The 20,310-nt window shown below is 39.0% G+C and overlaps 1 protein-coding gene across 3 annotated transcripts in view; it reads left to right on the top strand.

Moving 5' to 3' along the window:
- Window positions 1–20,310, top strand: part of TAB3 (TGF-beta activated kinase 1 (MAP3K7) binding protein 3) — a 100,645-nt gene that overhangs the window by 29,071 nt on the left and 51,264 nt on the right. For 2 of the 3 annotated variants that reach the window (XM_061178950.1, XM_061178949.1), the window contains exons 2-3: window positions 6,522–6,627; window positions 10,090–10,212. The exons of the other annotated variant lie outside the window; for it this stretch is intronic. The gene's annotated coding sequence lies outside the window, so the exon portion shown is untranslated. The remainder of the gene's footprint in view (window positions 1–6,521; window positions 6,628–10,089; window positions 10,213–20,310) is intronic. 3 annotated transcript variants of the gene reach the window in all.

Genomic DNA, 20,310 nt, shown 5'->3' with positions numbered 1-20,310 from the left:
TTAATCTGTTTGTTTGTTCTTTAGCTCTTCTAGGTCTTTGTCAAACATTTCTTGTATCTTCTCGATCTGTTCCTCCATTCTTTTTCTGAGATCTTGGATCATCTTTACTATCATTACTCTGAATTCTTTTTTGGGTCGATTGCCTGTCTCCACTTCACTTAGTTGTTCTTCTGGGGTTTTATCTTGTTCCAACACCTGGGACAGATTCATCTACCGTCTCATTTTGTCTTACTTTCTGTGATTACTGTTTCCATTCTGCAGGCTGCAGAGTTGTAGTTCTTGCTTCTGCTGTTTGCCCCCTGGTGGATGAGCCTGTCTCAGAGGCTTGTGCAGGCTTCCTGGTGGGAGCAACTGGTTCCTGCCCATTGGTGGGTGCAGCTGGGTCTTGTTCCTCTAGTGGGCAGGGCCGTGTCAGGGGTTGTGCTTATGGGGCAGCTGTGGGCACAGGAAGACTTTAAGCAGCCTGTCTGCTGATGGGTGGGACTGTGTTCCTGCCCTGTTGGTTGTTTGGTCTGAGGCATCCCAGCACTGGAGCCTATAGGCTGTTGGGTGGGGCCAGGTCTTGGTGAGAAGATGGCAGCCTCCAGGAGGGCACATGCCAATGAGTACTCCCCAGAACTACTGCCACCAGTGTCTTTGTCCCTGCATTGAGCCACAGCAGCCCCCCACCTCTGCAGGAGACCCTGCAATACCAGCAGGAAGGTCTGGCCCAGGCTCTTATGAGGTCACCGGTTTTTTTCCCTGGGTCCTGGTGCACACGAGACCTTGTGTTCCCCCTCTGAGAGTGGAGTTTCTGTTTCCCCCAGTCCTGTGGAATTCCTGCAATCAAACCCCACTGGCCTTCACAGCTAGAGTCTCTCGGGGCTCCTCCTCCCGTTGCCAGACTCTCAGCCTGGGGAGCCTGACGTGGGGCTCAAAACTTTCACTCCTGTAGCAGAGCTTCTGTGGTATAATTATTCTCCAATTTGTGGGTCACCCACCCAGCGGGTATGGGATTTGATTTTATTGCGATTGTGCCCCTCCTACCATCTCACTGTGACTTCTTCTTTGTCTTTGGATGTAGGATATCTTTTTTGGGAGGTTCCAGCATTTTTTTGTCGATGGTCATTCAGCAGTTAGTTGTGATTTTGGTGTTTTCGTAAGAAAAGGTCAGTTCACTTTCTTCTACTGCACCATTGTGTCTCCACCCCCTTAATTTTCATTCTTGATGGGTGTTTTCTCTGCCGTGGAATACTTGGTTGGCAGTTGTTTTTCTTTCTGCTACTTAGGGATTCCATTACATATGTCTTTTATCTTCCATTTTTGTTGTTGAGAATTAAGCTATCCATGTAAACTGTTGCTTCTTTGGAAGTAATCTTTTTCCCTCTCGGGATGCTTTTAACTTTTTCTTTGTCTGCTGATTTTCAGCTAGGAATTCATTGACATCCTTAAATCTGTGGTTTGACATTTCTTAATCATTTTTGGAAATTTTCAGCCATTCAAATTTTGCTTCTACCCCATACTGTCTCTCCTTTCCTTCTGGAATTCCAATTAACTGTGTCAGATGTTATACCTTCACACCATATCCCCATGTTGCTTATCCTGTATTTATTCTGAGCTTTTTTCCCACTGACTTGTCTCTGATTCAGTGTCTCAACTGTGTCCATTGGCTGTTAAACCTGTTCATTGGATGATCAATTTCAGTTTTTGTATTTTTCAGTAACAAAATTTGTTTGCTTCTTATAAAAACCTGGTATATCACTTTTCATAGTTTCTAGTTCATTGCTGAGACTTTTAAGTTTGGTTTCCATTTCCTTGAACCAAAGTGTTTGTTTCATAATTACAATATTTGGAGTCTCTGTGAGTGTTTATTGTTTTATGTTTCTGTGGTTTTTGATCTTATGTCTATTGTTTTCCCATGTGCCCAGTTGTCTTTAATTGTTTGCTGGGCATTGGATTTGAAAAATTACTTGAGAAATCATTTGAGACCAGGATGATATCTTCCAGGAAGGATTTTTTTTGGGGGGGGGGTGTCATCTGCTTGAGGGAATCTAGGATTACTTAGTCAAATCTCAGCTTTTGAGATTTTTCTGGGCCAACTGGATGACTCAAGGCTAAATTGCTTTCAATTTATGGACTGTTTATTTTCCGGTTCACCCATATTTCTAAGGTGCAGCCCTTTAGGTTCCTAACATGAGGGTAGCAAAGAGGATTTTCCTTTTGTCCCTCTGGGCCTACCCAGCTGTCAGATACGGTTTAACTTCTGGTTTCTTCTGGATTGTTGTGCTCACCTCTCTGAATTCCAGTCCTTTAATGGATCTGAAAGCACTATCCTGTTGGCTCTTTGATCCTTTAAGCAAGTCATTTCTTACATTTTGTCCAACTTTATTATTTGTCTAAAGTGGAAAAATTGGTTCAAATTACCTAATATGCCATAACCAAGAGAAGGAGTCTTCCCATTGGCTCTTTATGGCAGAACATGATTTTGTCTTGTTTTCTAGGTCAGACTCAGCCCCTAGTTCGCTTTAAATTTTGTTTTATTTTGTTTTATGTAGCTGTACTCACTTGGATAACTTTGCACATTTTAATTAAAAGGTTACATTGTGTGTGTGTGTGTGTGCGTGTGTGTGTGTGTGTGTGTGAAATTATAAATAAGTTGTTACCTGAGTATTCAGGATTCAGGATTTTAGTCTCTTCCACCTAGGGCAGTTTCTAGTCCTTGACAGTGGACAGGTTTATTGTATTTAAGTTTCAGTTAAAAATAAGTCTCTGGAATGACTTTTAGAACATGAAATCCCTCTTAATTACTATTGAAATTGGGATGTACAATATCAACTAAGTTTTATTTTTCTCTCATAGAAAAGAATGCTTTTGTAGTTATACTATAACTGTCATGACTTCTGTTTTAGTGTACATATTTGTAGACATAATATATATCTGTCCTTGTGAAATAGAAAAAAAGGAGGCAGTTCTGCTGAGATTCTTGTTTGCTGTATTATGAAAGCTCTCGAGCATCCTCTTGAATGAATATGGTGCTTTACAAGTTACAAACATTTTCCTTCTATGTAAATTAATTCCTACAACATCTTGTGAGGTGTGGTATTAAGCAAAGGATTTGGAAACAGGGCCTAAGAGAGGTTAAGTAACTTGTCTGTGGCTCCACATCTGGTGAGTGGCTTATGTCGTCTGTGATTATTACAGTGTTTTATTTCAGCTGTTGTGGCCTGTTAATGCTTGCCTGTAGATGCTCACTGACTTCCCAGTTTTGTCACGTTATGCTTTCTTCTTTCTGTACACCATGTAATATAATGATCTCATGAATCATGTCCTGAAGATTGAGACAATTGGGATATCACTCCTTCATATCCCATCCTCACTGCCTCTCAGCCCACCCCATTTCTAGAATATGGTCACACCAGCCCTGGAATTTGCCACCTCCTCTGCCCTGTTGGAAAGCTTGCTTTGTCACTAGTCCTTTCTCACCCCACATGTATAGTCAGTCCCTTTCCTTCTCTTTATGCATGCCTCAATTTTTCTGTTTCTAAGAAAGATGCCTCTTTTCTTTCCAGTGCACTTGCCATCTTTCTTGTCACTCTTATGGTTAGACTCAAACTCTCTAACTTCCTTACTGGATATTTTCTGTAAGCCTTCCTTTCTTTTCTAATCGCTCTTTATAAGATCCTAGCCAAAGTCTTGTTTGCTCTGATCCTCTGAATCTTAAGGAGAGCAAAAAGCTTTTCTGCCTCAGACCCTTTTCCTAGTAGTAGAGTCAGTGCTGCTATATGTCTGGTGGTGCTTCTGCTTCTGAATGGTACTCACATCTCATTTTCAACATCCTTGTAATGAAAAGCTTGAACAGTTATCTTACATTAGGACTGTGGATGTCAAATGCCCTTGTTTGCTTGGAGCATGTTCAATTACATAGTGTTCAGTTACTACTTGTTTAAGGGTATGAGGATGCCACCTCCTCAAATTTAGTAATACTCCATTTTCTCTTGAGAACTGTCGTGTCTGTGTGTGGTTTGTTTTTTTATTTTGTCCCTATCCAAGGATTCTTTTCTTGGAAGTTTATTCATTAGTTTTCTCCCCATATCACTCACAAAACTGTCATGCTTTAAAATGTTGGTAGAATTGTGAGTGGTACCAGTATCTTTTGAATGTCCTATTTCAAACCTTTGCACTTTTCCCTTTTCCTTCTCTTTTAATCCTGTATCTTTTCTGTTGTCCACTTTATTTTTCTTCAGTAAACTTGATTTACATGAAGTCATCTCTCCCTTCTCTGAACTCTTTTTGTTATCAGGGTACAGAGTACATATGTTCTTTTTCACCAGCTCAAGAGTAAGCTTTAAGACAGGGCATGGGCAATTAAAAAAAAAAAAAGTCAGGGCATGGGCTTCACCCTTATGCTTTATCACTTATTTTTTTTAATAAATTTTAAAATTTATTTATTATTTATTTTTGGCTGAGTTGGGTCTTTGTTGCTGCGCGCGGGCTTTCTCTAGTTGCAGCGAGCGGGGGCTACTCTTCATTGTGGCGCGTGGGCTTCTCATTGCGGTGGCTTCTCGTTGTGGAGCACGGGCTCTAGGTATGCGGGCCTCAGTAGTTGAGGCTCATGGGCTCTAGAGCACAGGCTCAGTAGTTGTGGCGCATGGGCTTAGTTGCTCTGTGGCATGTGGGATCTTCCCCAACCAGGGCTCGAACCCATGTCCCCTGCATTGGCAGGCGGATTCTTAACCGCTGCGCCACCAGGGAATCCCTGCTTTATCACTTATTGCAGGACCTTGCATATAATAAGATTCAGTAATTATTTAAGTTTATACTTAACATTATAATTAATTGTAAGTTATGCTGATAATTATAATTACTAATTAATATAATTATTAATCATAATATTAGTTAATGTTAATTGACGTTTAAATATAATGGTTTTGGCTCTTTAAGGATTTTATCTCTGGACTGCCTTAAGAACCCTCTCAGTAGTTTTATATCTTTAGCTTCTTTTTCTGTGATCTCTGTACAAAAGAATGAAAATCATCAGCTTTTAAGTATTATTTTGAATACATTGGTTTTTTTCTCCTTAAAGGACTCTGTAGTGACTCCTAGTTGATTGTTTTTATTTTTAAATTTTTATTTGTGAACATTTCCAAATGTACACAAAAAGTTCAGTGAACCTCTATGCTGCAGACATCAACATTTCTCCATACTTGTTTCATCTTCCCCCTATTGCTTTTTTTTTTTGCTGAGAATTTATGGCGTATCCAAGACATTATTTCATCCCTAAATAACATGTATCTAAAACAACACATTTTCTTACATAACCACAATGCAGTGTCATATACAACACACCTGGTAATGATTCCTTAATTGCGTATATAATACTTATTAGTCCACGTTCAAGTTCTCCCAGTTGTCTAAAAAAATTTGTTTTGTAGTTGGTTGGTTTGATTTATGCAAGAGTTCAGGTGTTGACAGCCTGATCCCTTCATGAAGCCCCACTTTTCACCCTAATGCTTGTACCATTCATCGATTACAATTGCATGGATTAGTTATTAAATTAAAAATTGCCAAATTGTGAGCGTTCTAATTTGGTTACTTCTGCCATTATTAGCTGAAACTTTTCTCTCTGGAAGAACTTTTTCCTCATTCACTAAGGCTAGTTGGTTAACCTAAAATATCTAGTTAGTTCTTCAGTTGTTAATACCCTCTACTGGGGAAAGAAGACTCTGCTTTCTTTTTTAGCTAGTAAGACTCTTTATATTATTTCACTAAGGCCTATACTAAAGTATTTTTTTTCCTTCTTGAGGAAGTTAAAGTTATTCTTGAGTGGTAGATTAGTGATTTTGTGGGTTGGGTTATGGGGAGGGCCTCCCAGTCCTGAGTGAGCAGTTCAAATTCTCTTGAGAAGGTATAGTGGGGGGTGAATGGTGGGGAAAGGAAAGGAATACAAAGGAAAAAATATATACCCCCCTTCACTGTTGGGCTTTGTACTGAGGGTGTGGTGCTCACTTGGGGTGTGGAAATTTCAAACATTCTTCTACTTTCCCAGAGGATAAATTAGACTCAATATAGATTCCGTATAGACGCAGTATAGAGTCATTTAAATTTAAGGACGTATGGCCCTTAAAGCGTCTTAGCACAGTTTTGTAATCAAACCCATTCAAATTTAATGACTAGTATTTCATGCGGAGCTGCAAGGACCCCTGATGGTTTGCCAGGGATGCAGCTAAAGTTCTTGCCAGCTTTCTCTGAAGCCAAAACCTCAGAAAAGCTTTGGCCATCCCCTCTGCTGTTGTCAGCTCTGCCTTAGGGACTAGAGGTGACTGACTAGGAAGGGGAGCAGGGTGGCTCAGGCAGTCAGGGGAACTTTTTGTTACTGACTGAACATAAACTTCATTCACTGAAATTTCAGGTGGTAAAGGTATACAAATGGCTGCTTTTCTTTTTCGTGACCTTTTATTTGTATACTGTATCACTTGCTCATACGGCCTTCCTTAAGCCTTTCACAGTTTGAATATTACCACTTTGGTCTTTCGTTTACCTAGGACAGTGTCTTCAGCCTTTTCTTCAAGTTTTTTACCGTGAATTGTTGCTGCGTGTCAAACTGGACAAGGTATTTTAGTTGAAGTTTCACCAGTTGAAACATTGGAGGTAAGGAATGTTTATCTGTGTGTTTGTGTATTTTTGTAGTTATATTAGAGCAGATTAGTTTTTTGAAAACTAATCTGTATTGCTGTTAACATGTTTGTTTACTCCACCCCCTCGCCCCCATCTCTTGTACATATAAGAGCAAGGATGAAAAAATAAAAGATAGATGTCCAGGTAGTTTCATATGTTTAAATTTAGGCCCTAAATCAGGACCCAAAGCAAGTTCTTTGTACAGTTTATTTACTATTAGAAACTTTATCAGCAAATGAAAGAGTAACTTAGCAGTTGATTTTGAATATAAGGGGCTAATCCTACCCAGGTCCCAGACCCCCAGTGGTTGGAGCTGGTGGAGTTTGAAAGACCTGCCCCAAAGAGTAACGGGGTGTGCGTGCATATGCTGATCTTCCAACTTCCTGGTTTTTATTGTAATATTTCTTAGTCTCAGATACATGATCAATAAATGAGTAGTATAGATGAAAAGTTTAGTATTATGAAAAAATAAGGGTATAATTTTTAAAATTGTATTGTGGTATAATTCCATTAGTAGATCTATGTCAAGAAAGACTATATAGCAGTATCAGCTTTGATTTCTAGATAGTTTATTTTTCCACCTTATAATAATGTTCCCATTCTTTTTAACATCTGTTTTCTATTATAATAACATATGTGGGTGTGTGTTGTGAATTAAACACTGGACAAGATGTTATGAGGCCTGTTTTGTAGTCCTGGCTTTCTAGCAAGTTTTTAAATCCTTCTAACCTTCAGTTATCGTCTTGTGTAAAACAAGAGGATTGTACTGAGTTGGGTTCAGGGTTTCTCAGCCTCGGCACTATTGACATACTGGGCTGGATAATTCTTTGTTGTCAGGGGCTGTCCTGTGTACTGTAGGATGATTAGCAGTATCCCTGGCCTCTGCCCACCAAATCCCAATAGCACCCTTCCCCAGTATGGCAACCAAAAATGTCTCCAGACATTGCCAAATGTGCCTTGTGGGACAAAATCATCCCCAGTTGAGAAACACTACATTAGATGATGTGTAGATTTCCTTCCAGCTTTATAATCCTATTGTTTTTATTTTTAAAAATCCTGCTCTTTGCAACCCAGCTTCCATGAAGCTTTCCCCCGCACTCCTTTTTATGGTCCTACCTTAATTAATTATTTCTTTTTCTGACAACTTACAGGACTTAATCCTACTCTATTATATCTCTCAGTGCATTTCTCTCACTTTGAGGGCATGGGCCTTCTGTATCTCCAAGCCGAGTACTCAGATCTTATTAAATGAATGAACAGTGGGTTCAGGAGTATTGAAGGTTAGACATTTTAAAATAAATGATTATAAATGGCATTTTTGTTAATATTTCAAACCCTTCCAGTTGGAAATTCCCACAGTTTGTGATCTTGAATTTCTGGGTTAGTGAGACTGATGACTTTTTTTTTTTTAAGGAGCCTCCTAAAGTGTGTGAGGGAGCTACACAAAACAGATCGAGGTTGCTTTTGAGAAAAATAAAGTCACACAAAAATTCATAACAGAGAGTTGTTTCAGCTTTCATATTCAGATGTTTCTCAAATAACTCCACTTTGTTAATTAGAAAGGTGCCATTTATTCAGATAATAGTAAAAAGGAAAGGTAGTAAATATTTTTCTTACATAACCCAGAATATCTCACCATATTCTAAGTCAGTGTTTCTCAAAGCAACGCATAGTAAGAAATACATTTTAATCATGATCTAGTACATACATACAAGTTTTTTGAATCAATATTTACTGTACTATGTGTGAAGTACTCTGATATTTTCTGTTATGTTTCTTTTTTGTTTTTTTTTTCTTAAATACTTGTCATCACCTAGTAAGTTTATCATACAGTTTACTAATAGGTTACAACCCACCATTTGTAAAACACTGTTCTAAGAAATCTCTTTAAGTAATAAAATGCCAAGATGATTTGCCTCTGGCATATGTTACCAATAGGCTGTACTGTGTCTTCTTAGAAAATGTCATTTAATAATTGACCTAATAAAGACCTTGGAATACCTCAACCAGAACAAATTTGATTTGCAGTTATTTGAAAGTCCTATATTTTTTCATTTATGCAAAGTATTTTGTGTGCACAAGGCACTATAGGTCAAAGAACATGTTTGGTTTTCATTCTCAAGGTTTACAGTTATAAAACCTAGAGGAAAATAAAAAGTTGATAAACATTATTTCAAGTGCTGGTAGTAACAAACAGACAATAACTTTTGTAGGCATTTAGGAAGGAGAGAAAACTGTTCTGATTCAAGTTGATGGGGAGAAGGTTAACATGAATGTGGGGTGGATTTTGCGTTGTCATATCAGAGATCAGAAAAGGCTGTTTCACGTGGTCGAAAACAGCCTTCATGTAGGTGCAAGTACTTCTTGCTCATACTTGAAGTTCATTTTTCAGGTACTGTTTAAGATAAAGTAACTGAGAAGCTAAAAAGTAAGAAAAAGTATAGTAAAGTGCTAAAAAAATACATTATAAACAGGCTATGTTATTTTAGCTCTACTGTGGTTATAAAATGAGGTTGAGTCAGTAGATTAATTAGAAACTTATATGCATGATGGCTCTGATACAAGCCAATATTTGCCCTAAAATGATAAGGTTAACATTGAATTATTAGGTTTACCGAGAACAAAGATAGTTTCTAAATGATGGAGAGAGAGAGTGCTCATCTGTCAAAATAAGCCAATAAGGGCCTTTTTTTTTTTTTTAAAGTAGCAGTTTTTAAAAAGTTGTATACTATTTTGGCTATGCAATTGAAAATTTTGTACATGCTTGATAGTCCTGGGCTTCATCCTTTCTTCTCTAGATAGAATGGGGGGCTCATGATGGTAAGTCACAACCAGGTGTGCTACAAAAGCCTTAAGAAAACAGGCAGTGGACTATCTTTTTGTCTTTCTGAAGTGCTCTCAGACAAATGTAGAATTTAATTACTGTAGAAGATATTTGTGACCTAAAGGAAAAGAAGGTTCCATTTGTGATGATACTTGGGAAGGAACTGCTTGCCCTAAAAGTGTGGTCTGGCATCCTGTCTGCTGTTACTTTAAGTCACCAGAAGTCTATGAGTTTTTGTCATTTTTCCGTATTGAGTTAGGAAGTTAATTAAAGGATAACTTAGCTCCTCATTTTGTCAGATTTCCAGTCTACTGAAAAGAAGATGCTTTGAGAGCTGGAGATGTGAATAAGAGTCCAGTGCCAGGGTAATTTTTAAATTTTTTTAAAAATAGACTTTATTTTTTTGGAACAGTTTTAATTTTTCAGAAAAATTGAGATAATACAGACAGTTTCTTTATACCCTGCACCCAGTTTCCTTTATTATTAACAGCTTACATTAGCATGGTATATTTGTTACAATTAGTTAGCCAATATTAAAAGTGTTATTAACTAAAATCTATACTTTATGCAGATTTCCTTAGTTTTTACCTAATGTATTTTTTCTCTTTCAGGATCCCACCAGGGCCCTGTATTACAGTTATCGTCACGTCTCCTTAGGCTCCTCTTGACTGTGACAGTTTCTCAGACTTCCCTTGTTTTGATGACCTTGTCAGTTTTGAGGAGAATTTAATCAGGTATTTTGTAGAGTGTCCCTCAATTGGATTTATCTGATGTTTTTCTCATGGTTAGACTGGGGTTATGGGTTTTTAGGAGGAAGACCACGGAGGTAAAGTGCCATTCTCATTACATTATATCAAGGGTACATACTATCATCATGATTTATCACTGTTAATGTTGACTCTGGTCACCTGGCTGAGAATATGTTTGTCAAGTTTCTCCACTGTAAAGTTACTTTTTTATTTTTGGTAAAAACTCTGTTCCATGCTGTGTTGTTTGGAAATAAGTCACTAAGTGTAGTCCACACTTAAGGAGTGGGAAGTTTTGCTCCATCTCCTTGAGGCTATTCTACATAAGTTACTGGGAATTCTCCATGGGAGATTGTCTCTTCTCCCCCATTTATTTATTTATTTATTCAGTCATTTCTTTATGTCAGTATGGGCTTACAGATATTTGTTTTATATTTTGGGTCATAATCCAATACTACCTTATTTATTTTGTTGCTCAAATTTTTGCTGTTTTGGCCATTGGGAGCTCTTTTGGTTGGCTCCTGTGTCACTCTGACATGCCCCCATCGTCATGGGGTGTTTTTTGGTCTTTTGGGGTTTTTTCGGACACTTCCTTACTTTCTGGTACTACAAGATTCTCCAGGCTCATCCTGTGTATCCCCTATCCCAGTTCTAGAATCAGCAGTTTCTCCACAAAGTCCAGATTTCTTTTATTAGAGAATGCTATTGGAAATCAAGATCTGGGTGCTAGGTGTGCTTGTTGCTACTAGAGTTTTGTTGTTTCTAGGCCTTCTTAGTTGAAATCCTATGTATATATTACCTGTATATTTATGCATATTTATAAGTATTTCTATGTATTCATTTCTGTATATATATCTATCAGTATTAAGATAAACATGAGTTCATATTGATGTCTCTAGTTCTAATCCATTACTACATAGGTCATTCTAGCCTCCTCCCCTTGCTTTTCTGTAACCTCCCACTCCAACAGTGAGAAATCTGGCTCCCACCGTTCACCATCCATTTACTTAATTGTTCAGTCCCAGTGTACATGTATAGTTGTATATCAGTTTTGTTAACCTGATACCCTGATGGGTAACAATATCAGAATTGTTAACCTGTACCCCCATGGGAAACAGCTTTATCAGCTAGAATACAATGCTGATGTACAGTTCCTTTTACCTTTAGTCTTACAGACTCCACTCATTTCCAAAGTTATTTCAATCAGCATCTTTCCCCCCATCCCCTCCAGTGATACTATTTCATACATTTGTAATACAGTTAGATTTGTTATATGGTCTCCATTCCTTCCTGGGACCCCCTGACTTTCTAAAGGATTTTTTAAAATTTGCATACTTTAAGGTTCATTCTTTGTGTTATAAAGTTCTGTGGGTTTTGACAAGTGCATAATGTCATGTATCTACCATTACAGTATCATACAGAATAATTTCACTGCCCTAAAAATCTCCTATGCTTCACCTATGTACCCTCCCTTCCTCCCCACAAACCTCTGGCAACCGTTGATCTTTTTACTGTCTATAATTTTGCCTTTTCTAGAATGTTCTTGAGATATTTTTAAAGTCACTTTCTAAAGGAAACCTTTGATTTCTCTAACCTAGATACCATTTTTTCTCCCACCACCAATTCATTCTTTTTTTTTTTTAATTATTTATTTATTTATTTTTGGCTGCGTTGCGTCTTGGTTGCTGCGCGCAGGCTTTTTCTAGTTGCGGCGAGCGGGCCTACTCTTCGTTGCGGTGCGTGGGCTTCTCATTGCGGTGGCTTCTCTTGTTGTGGAGCACGGGCTCTAGGTGTGTGGGCTTCAGTAGTTGTGGCACGCAGGCTCAGTAGTTGTGGCTTGCGGGCTCTAGAGCACAGGCTCAGTAGTTGTTGCACATGGGCTTAGTTGCTCCGCGGCATGTGGGATCTTCCCGGACCAGGGCTCGAACCGTGTCCCCTGCATTGGCAGGCGGATTCTTAACCACTGTGCCACCAGGGAAGTCCCAATTCATTCTTAATTGAACAAAATATTTCTAGTAAGTAAGAATCAAGGCGTTCCCATTTCTTTTCTCAGTTACCACTATATAAGGTCATTCAGCTTTGTTTATCTTTTCGTCTTGTTTATGGTTTCTTTTGCTGTGCAGAAGCTTTTAAGTTTCATTAGGTCCCATTTGTTTATTTTTGTTTTTATTTCCATTTCTCTAGGAGGTGGGTCAAAAAGGATCTTGCTGTGATTTGTGTCCTAGAGTGTTCTTCCTATGTTTTCCTCTAAGAGTTTGATAGTGTCTGGCCTTACACTTAGGTCTTTAATCCATTTTGAGTTTATTTTTGTGTATGGTGTTACAGAGTGTTCTAATTTCATTCTTTTACATGTAGCTGTCCAGTTTTCCCAGCACCACTTATTGAAAAGGCTGTCTTTTCTCCATTGTATATTCTTGCCTCCTTTATCAAAAATAAGGTGACCATATGTGCGTGGGTTTATCTCTGGGCTTTCTATCCTGTTTCATTGATCTATATTTCTGTTGTTGTGCCAGTACCATACTGTCTTGATTACGGCAGCTTTGTAGTATAGTCAAAAGTCTGGGAGCCTGATTCCTCCAGCTCCGTTTTCTTTTTCTCAAGATTGCTATGCCTATTCGGGGTCTTTTGTGTTTCCATACAAATTGTGAAATTTTTTGTTCTAGTTCTGTGAAAAATGCCATTGGTAGTTTGATAGGGATTGCATTGAATCTGTAGATTGCTTTGGGTAGTAGAGTCATTTTCACAATGTTGATTCTTCCAATCCAAGAACATGGTATATCTCTCCATCTGTTTGTATCATCTTTAATTTCTTTCATCAGTGTCTTATAGTTTTCTGCATACAGGTCTTTTGTCTCCTTAGGTAGGTTTATTCCTAGGTATTTTATTCTTTGTGTTGCAATGGTAAATGGGAGTGTTTCCTTAATTTCCCTTTCAGATTTTTCATCGTTAGTGTGTAGGAATGCAAGAGATTTCTGTGCATTAATTTTGTATCCTGCTATTTTACCAAATTCATTGATTAGCTCTACTAGTTTTCTGGTAGCATCTTTAGGATTCTCTATGTATAGTATCATGTCATCTGCAAACAGTGACAGCTTTACTTCTTTTCCGATTTGGATTCCTTTTATTTCTTTTTCTTCTCTGATTGCTGTGGCTAACACTTCCAAAACTATGTTGGATAATAGTGGTGAGAGGAGGCAACCTTGTTTTGTTCCTGATCTTAGTGGAAATGGTTTCAGTTTTTCACCATTGAGGACAAGGTTGGCTGTGGGTTTGTCATATATGGCCTTTATTATGTTGAGGAAAGTTCCCTCTATGCCTGCTTTCTGCAGGGCTTTTATCATAAATGGGTGTTGAATTTTGTCGAAAGCTTTTTCTGCATCTATTGAGATGATCATATGGTTTTTCTCCTTCAGTTTGTTAATATGATGTATCACGTTGATTGATTTGCGTATATTGAAGAATCCTTGCATTCCTGGAATAAACCCCACTTGATCATGGTGTATGATCCTTTTAATGTGCTGTTGGATTCTGTTTGCTAGTATTTTGTTGAGGATTTTTGCATCTATGTTCATCAGTGATATTGGCCTGTAGTTTTCTTTCTTTGTGACATCTTTGTCTGGTTTTGGTATCAGGGTGATGGTGGCCTCGTAGAATGAGTTTGGGAGTGTTCCTCCCTCTGCGATATTTTGGAAGAGTTTGAGAAGGATAGGTGTTAGCTCTTCTCTAAATGTTTGATAGAATTCACCTGTGAAGCCATCTGGTCCTGGGCTTTTGTGTGTTGGAAGATTTTTAATCACAGTTTCAATTTCAGTGCTTGTGATTGGTCTGTTCATATTTTCTATTTCTTCCTGGTTCAGTCTCGGCAGGTTGTGCATTTCTTTGTCCATTTCTTCCCGGTTGTCCATTTTATTGGCATAGAGTTGCTTGTAGTAATCTCTCATGATCGTTTGTATTTCTGCAGTGTCAGTGGTTACTTCTCCTTTTTCATTTCTAATTCTATTGATTTGAGTCTTCTCCCTTTTTCTCTTGATGAGTCTGGCTAATGGTTTATCAATTTTGTTTATCTTCTCAAAGAACCAGCTTTTAGTTTTATTGATCTTTGCTATTGTCTCCTTCATTTCTTCTTCATTTATTTCTGATCTGATCTTTATGATTTCTTTCCTTCTGCTAGCTTTGGGGTTTTTTTGTTCTTCTTTCTCTAATTGCTTTAGGTGCAAGGTTAAGTTGTTTATTCGAGATGTTTCCTGTTTCTTGATGTAGGCTTGTATTGCTATAAACTTCCCTCTTAGAACTGCTTTTGCTGCATCCCATAGGTTTTGGGTCGTCGTGTCTCCATTGTCATTTGTTTCTAGGTATTTTTTGATTTCCCCTTTGATTTCTTCAGTGATCACTTCGTTATTAAGTAGTGTATTGTGTAGCCTCCATGTGTTTGTATTTTTTACAGATCTTTTCCTGTAATTGATATCTAGTCTCATAGCGTTGTGGTCGGAAAAGATACTTGATACGATTTCAATTTTCTTAAATTTACCAAGGCTTGATTTGTGACCCAAGATATGATCTATCCTGGAGAATATTCCATGAGCACTTGAGAAAAATGTGTATTCTGTTGTTTTTGGGTGGAATGTCCTATAAATATCAATTAAGTCCATCTTGTTTAATGTATCATTTAAAGCTTGTGTTTCCTTATTTATTTTCATTTTGGATGATCTGTCCATTGGTGAAAGTGGGGTGTTAAAGTCCCCTATTATGATTGTGTTACTGTCGATTTCCCCTTTTATGGCTGTTAGTATTTGCCTTATGTATTGAGGTGCTCCTATGTTGGGTGCATAAATATTTACAGTTGTTATACCTTCTTCTTGGATCGATCCCTTGATCATTATATAGTGTCCTTCTTTGTCTCTTGTAGTAGTCTTTATTTTAAAGTCTATTTTGTCTGATATGAGAATCGCTACTCCAGCTTTCTTTTGATTTCCATTTGCATGGAATATCTTTTTCCATCCCCTCACTTTCAGTCTGTATGTGTCCCTAGGTCTGAAGTGGGTCTCTTGTAGACAGCATATATACGGGTCTTGTTTTTGTATCCATTCAGCCAGTCTGTGTCTTTTGGTGGGAGCATTTAATCCATTTACATTTAAGGTAATTATCGATATGTATGTTCCTAGTCCCATTTTCTTAAATGTTTTGGGTTTGTTATTGTAGGTGTTTTCCTTCTCTTGTGTTTCTTGCCTAGAGAAGTTCTCTTAGCATTTGTTGTAAAGCTGGTTTGGTGGTGCTGAACTCTCTCAGCTTTTGCTTGTCTGTAAAGGTTTTAATTTCTCCATCAAATCTGAGTGAGATCCTTGCTGGGTAGAGTAATCTTGGTTGTAGGTTTTTCTCCTTCATCACTTTAAGTATATCCTGCCACTCCCTTCTGGCTTGCAGAGTTTCTGCTGAAAGATCAGCTGTTAACCTTATGGGGATTCTCTTGTGTGTTATTTGTTGTTTTTCCCTTGCTGCTTTTAATATATTTTCTTTATATTTAATTTTTGATAGTTTGATTAATATGTGTCTTGGCGTGTTTCTCCTTGATTTATCCTGTATGGGACTCTCTGTGCTTCCTGGACTTGATTAACTATTTCCTTTCCCATATTAGGGAAGTTTTCAACTATAATCTCTTCAAATATTTTCTCAGTCCCTTTCTTTTTCTCTTCTTTTTCTGGGACCCCTATAATTCGAATGTTGGTGCGTTTAATGTTGTCCCAGAGGTCTCTGAGACTGTCCTCAGTTCTTTTCATTCTTTTTTCTTTATTCTGCTCTGCAGTAGTTATTTCCACCATTTTATCTTCCAGGTCACTTACCCGTTCTTCTGCCTCAGTTATTCTGCTATTGATCCCTTCTAGAGTATTTTTAATTTCATTTATTGTGTTTTTCATCGTTGCTTGGTTCCTCTTTACTTCTTCTACGTCCTTGTTAAATGTTTCTTGCATTTTGTCTATTCTATTTCCAAGATTTTGGATCATCTTTACTATCATTATTCTGAATTCTTTTTCAGGTAGACTGCCTGTTAGGTCTGGTGTGTTTTGACCCTGCTCCTTCATCTGCTGTGTGTTTTTCTGTCTTCCCATTTTGCTTATCTTACTGTGTTTGGGGTCTCCTTTTCACAGGCTGCAGGTTCGTAGTTCCTGTTGTTTTTGGTATCTGTCCCCAGTGGCTAAGGTTGGTTCAGTGGGTTGTGTAGGCTTCCTGGTGGAGGGGACTAGTGCCTGTGTTTTGGTGGATGAGGCTGGATCTTGTCTTTCTGGTGGGCAGGTCCACGTCTGGTGGTGTGTTTTGGGGTGTCTGTGGCCTTATTATGATTTTACGCAGCCTCTCTGCTAATGGATGGGGCTGTGTTCCTGTCTTGCTAGTTGTTTGGCATAGGGTATCCAGCACTGTAGCTTGCTGGTCATTGAGTGAAGCTGGGTCTTGATGTTGAGATGGAGATCTCTGAGAGATTTTCGCCGTTTGGTATTACGTGGAGCTGGGAGGTCTCTTGTGGACCAGTGTCCTGAAGTTGGCTCTCCCACCTCAGAGGCACAGACCTGATGCCTGGCTGGAGCACCAAGAGCCTTTCATCCACACAGCTCAGAATAAAAGGGAGAAAAAATAGAGAGAAAGAAAGAGGATAAAATAAAATAAAATAAAGCTATTATATTAAAAAATAAGAAAAAAAATTAAGAAAAAATTTATTGAGAAAAATTTTTAAAAATAAATTTATTAATTTTTTATGATACAAAATAAAAAATTTAAGAAAAAAATTTATTAAGAAAAAAATTTTTTTTAATAAAAAATAAGAAAAAAATTAAGAAAAAATTCTTTTTTAATTTTTTAAAATAGAAAATAAGGGAAAAATTAAGAAAAAATTTATTAAGAAAAAAAATTTTTTAAGTTAAAAAAAAAAAAAAACGGACAGACCGAACCCTAGGACAAATGGTGAAAGCAAAGCTATACAGACAAAATCTCACCCAGAAGCATACACATACACACTCACAAAAAAAGGAAAAGGGGAAAAATTAATATATCCTGCTCCCAAAGTCCACCTCCTGAATTTGGGATGATTCGTTGTCTATTCAGGTATTCAACAGATGCAGGTACATCAAGTTGTTTGTAGAGCTTTAATCCGCTGCTTCTGAGGCTGCTGGGAGAAATTTCTCTTTCTCTTCTTTGTTCGTACAGCTCCTGGGGTTCAGCTTTGGATTTGGACCCGCCTCTGCATGTAGGTCGCCTGAGGGCGTCTGTTCCCCGCCCAGACAGAACGGGGTTAAAGGAGCAGCTGATTCGGGGGCTCTGGCTCACTCAGGCCGTGGGGAGGGAAGGGTACGGATGCGGGGCGAGCCTGCGGCGGCAGAGGCTGGCGTGACGTTGCAGCAGCCTGAGGCGCGCCGTGCGTTCTCCCGGGGAAGTTGTCCCTGGAACGCGGGAGCCTGGCAGTGGCGGGCTGCACAGGCTCCCGGGAGGGGCGGTGTGGATAGTGACCTGTGCTCGCACACAGGCTTCTTGGTGGCGGCAGCAGCAGCCTTAGCGTCTCATGCCCGTCTCTGGGGTCCGCGCTGATAGCCGTGGCTCACGCCCGTCTCTGGAGCTCATTTAGGCGGCGCTCTGAATCCCCTCTCCTTGCGCACCGCGAAACAAAGAGGCAAGCAAAAGTCTCTTGCCTCTTCGGCAGCTGCAGACTTTTTCCCGGACTCCCTCCCGGCTAGCTGTGGTGCGCTAACCCCTTCAGGCTGTGTTCACGCAGCCAACCCCAGTCCTCTCCGTGCGATCCGCTGGAAGCCCGAGCCTCAGCTCCCAGCCCCCGCCCGCCCCGGCTGGGGAGGAGACAAGCCTCTCGGGCTGGTGAGTGCTGCTCAGCACCGATCCTCTGTGCAGGAATCTCTCCGCTTTGCCCTCCGCACCCCTGTGGCTGCGCTCTCCTCCGTGGCTCCGAAGCTTCCCCGCTCTGCCACCCGCAGTCTCCGCCCGCGAAGGGGCTTCCTAGTGTGTGGAAACCTTTCCTCCTTCACAGCTCCCTCCCACTGGTGCAGGTCCCGTCCGTATTCTTTTGTCTCTGTTATTTCTTTTTTCTTTTGCCCTACCCAAGTACGTGGGGAGTTTCTTGCCTTTTGGGAGGTTTGACGTCTTCTGCCAGCGTTCAGTGGGTGTTCTGTAGGAGCAGTTCCACGTGTAGATGTATTTCTAATGTATCTATGGGAAGGAAGGTGATCTCCGCGTCTTACTCTTCCGCCATCTTGCCCAGACCCCCTAGGAAATAACTTTTTAAAAAGTATTTTAGTATTTTATAATCCTCAAAAAGTTAAATTTATTTGAGAGTGTTGTATATTGTGAAATACTTACAATACTTAATGATTATCCACATCAGTTAGTGCTTATGTGAGTGAATGTTTGTACAGAGCAGAGTGCTAATCACTTTTAAGATCACTGTCATAATCCCTTGAGGAGAATAAGTTTTTATCAGTTTAGATTCCTACTTGTTGTGAAAAGTAGGTCTACTATTAATCATCTTTTCAGATGGTAGCCATCTTTGTGGGTGTGTAAGTTGTTGGCTTCAATTTTAAAGATGCTTTTTAATGTTTTTCCAAAGGCAAGTATTTGTAACCACTAAAAAAGAAAATGGCAGCTTTTCCCCTTCAGCTCTGTTTCTTGTATGTCCAAAAACAGCTTATTTGTAAAAGGATTCTTTCCTCCCCTCTCAGCCCTCCAAATACCACACACCTGTAACCCTCTGTTTGGATGATAAACTGATGAGGGTTTCCTGTCTTTTTTCCCCCCAGCTAGTGAAAGAAGGGTGCTTATCATCACTCTGCTGGGAATGTCCTTGATACCTACCAATGACATAGTGGAAAGAAAAGACTTTGGAGAAGGCAGGCTTGGATTTGAGTCACGATTCTGCCATATGCCCATTCTCTGAGTTTAATTTCTTCTTTGTAAAATGGAGGTAATTATAGCTACCTTTCAGGGCATAGTTGTTCAGTAAATGGTAGCTGATAACAATAGTGATAAAATTAATAGTAACTTTGGTCTTAGTAGCGCCCGAGGTTCTGAAGGCTAATAAAGCTAGCCGAGAGCTAGGAACTCCCAAAAGCTCTGCAGTAACCTATGGATCCTAGGCTCTTGACATCTGAAACATCTTTGTTCTTATTGACCCTTGTCGCTTTTTCTTCTTTCTCATAAGAAGGCAACTGTATTGCCCTTATATTTTAAAGACTTGAAATTAGGGTTGAGAAATGAATAAAAACTGTTCTTTGAAGCCACTAGGAAAGCTTGAGTTAAGACTTTGAATGCTTCAGAAGCTCTTTATTGACAATGATTAAATAGCCATCAAGTGTTCTGAATGTGGTTAGTCCCTCAAATATTGAGGAATTGTTTCCTGGTAGGAAAGGTGTTATTGTTTCTATAAATAAATACAAGCAGGTTTGATCACCTAAGGTCATTCCTATCATTAAATTCAATGAATTGCATTTTGTTCATGTCACCTAGCGAATACTCATTGAACACCTAGTCTGTGCTAGGCCCTATGCCCAGTCAATTGTATACCCTCAAAGGAGGTACTGAATTAGGGAATCTAAAAGTTGTAGCTCTTAGCCTCTAACTTAAATGAAAATCCTAAGCCTTAGAGCTGCCCTGACCAGTAAGGTAGTCATGACTAACTACAGGTGGCTGCTGAGCACTTGAAACGTGGCCAGTCTGAATTGAGACGTGCTGTAAATATAAAACACACACTGCACTCCAAGGACTTAGTTTGAAAAAAAAATGTAAAATATCATATCGATGTTTATATTGAATTCATGTTAAAAACAAAAGTATTTTTGCTATCTTGGATTAAATAAAATATATTAGAATTAATTTCACCTGTTTCTTTTTACTTTCTTAGTGTAGCTACTGGAACATTTAAAATGAATCACATTATGTTTTTATTGGACTGCACTGTAAGGCAGTGCTTCAGTGACTTGGCAAGGTTACTCGTCCAGTTAGGACTCCTGTGGCTAGTGCAAACTATAGATCGCCTTACTGTGAAAATGGCAGGTAGTGTTTGTTTTGATCAAAAAGGTGGAAAATTCAAACCTTGTT

Source organism: Eubalaena glacialis, chromosome X (assembly GCF_028564815.1).
Source record: "Eubalaena glacialis isolate mEubGla1 chromosome X, mEubGla1.1.hap2.+ XY, whole genome shotgun sequence".
Classification (NCBI taxonomy): Eukaryota; Metazoa; Chordata; class Mammalia; order Artiodactyla; family Balaenidae; genus Eubalaena; species Eubalaena glacialis.
This window is presented reverse-complemented; position numbering and strand designations above follow the sequence as displayed.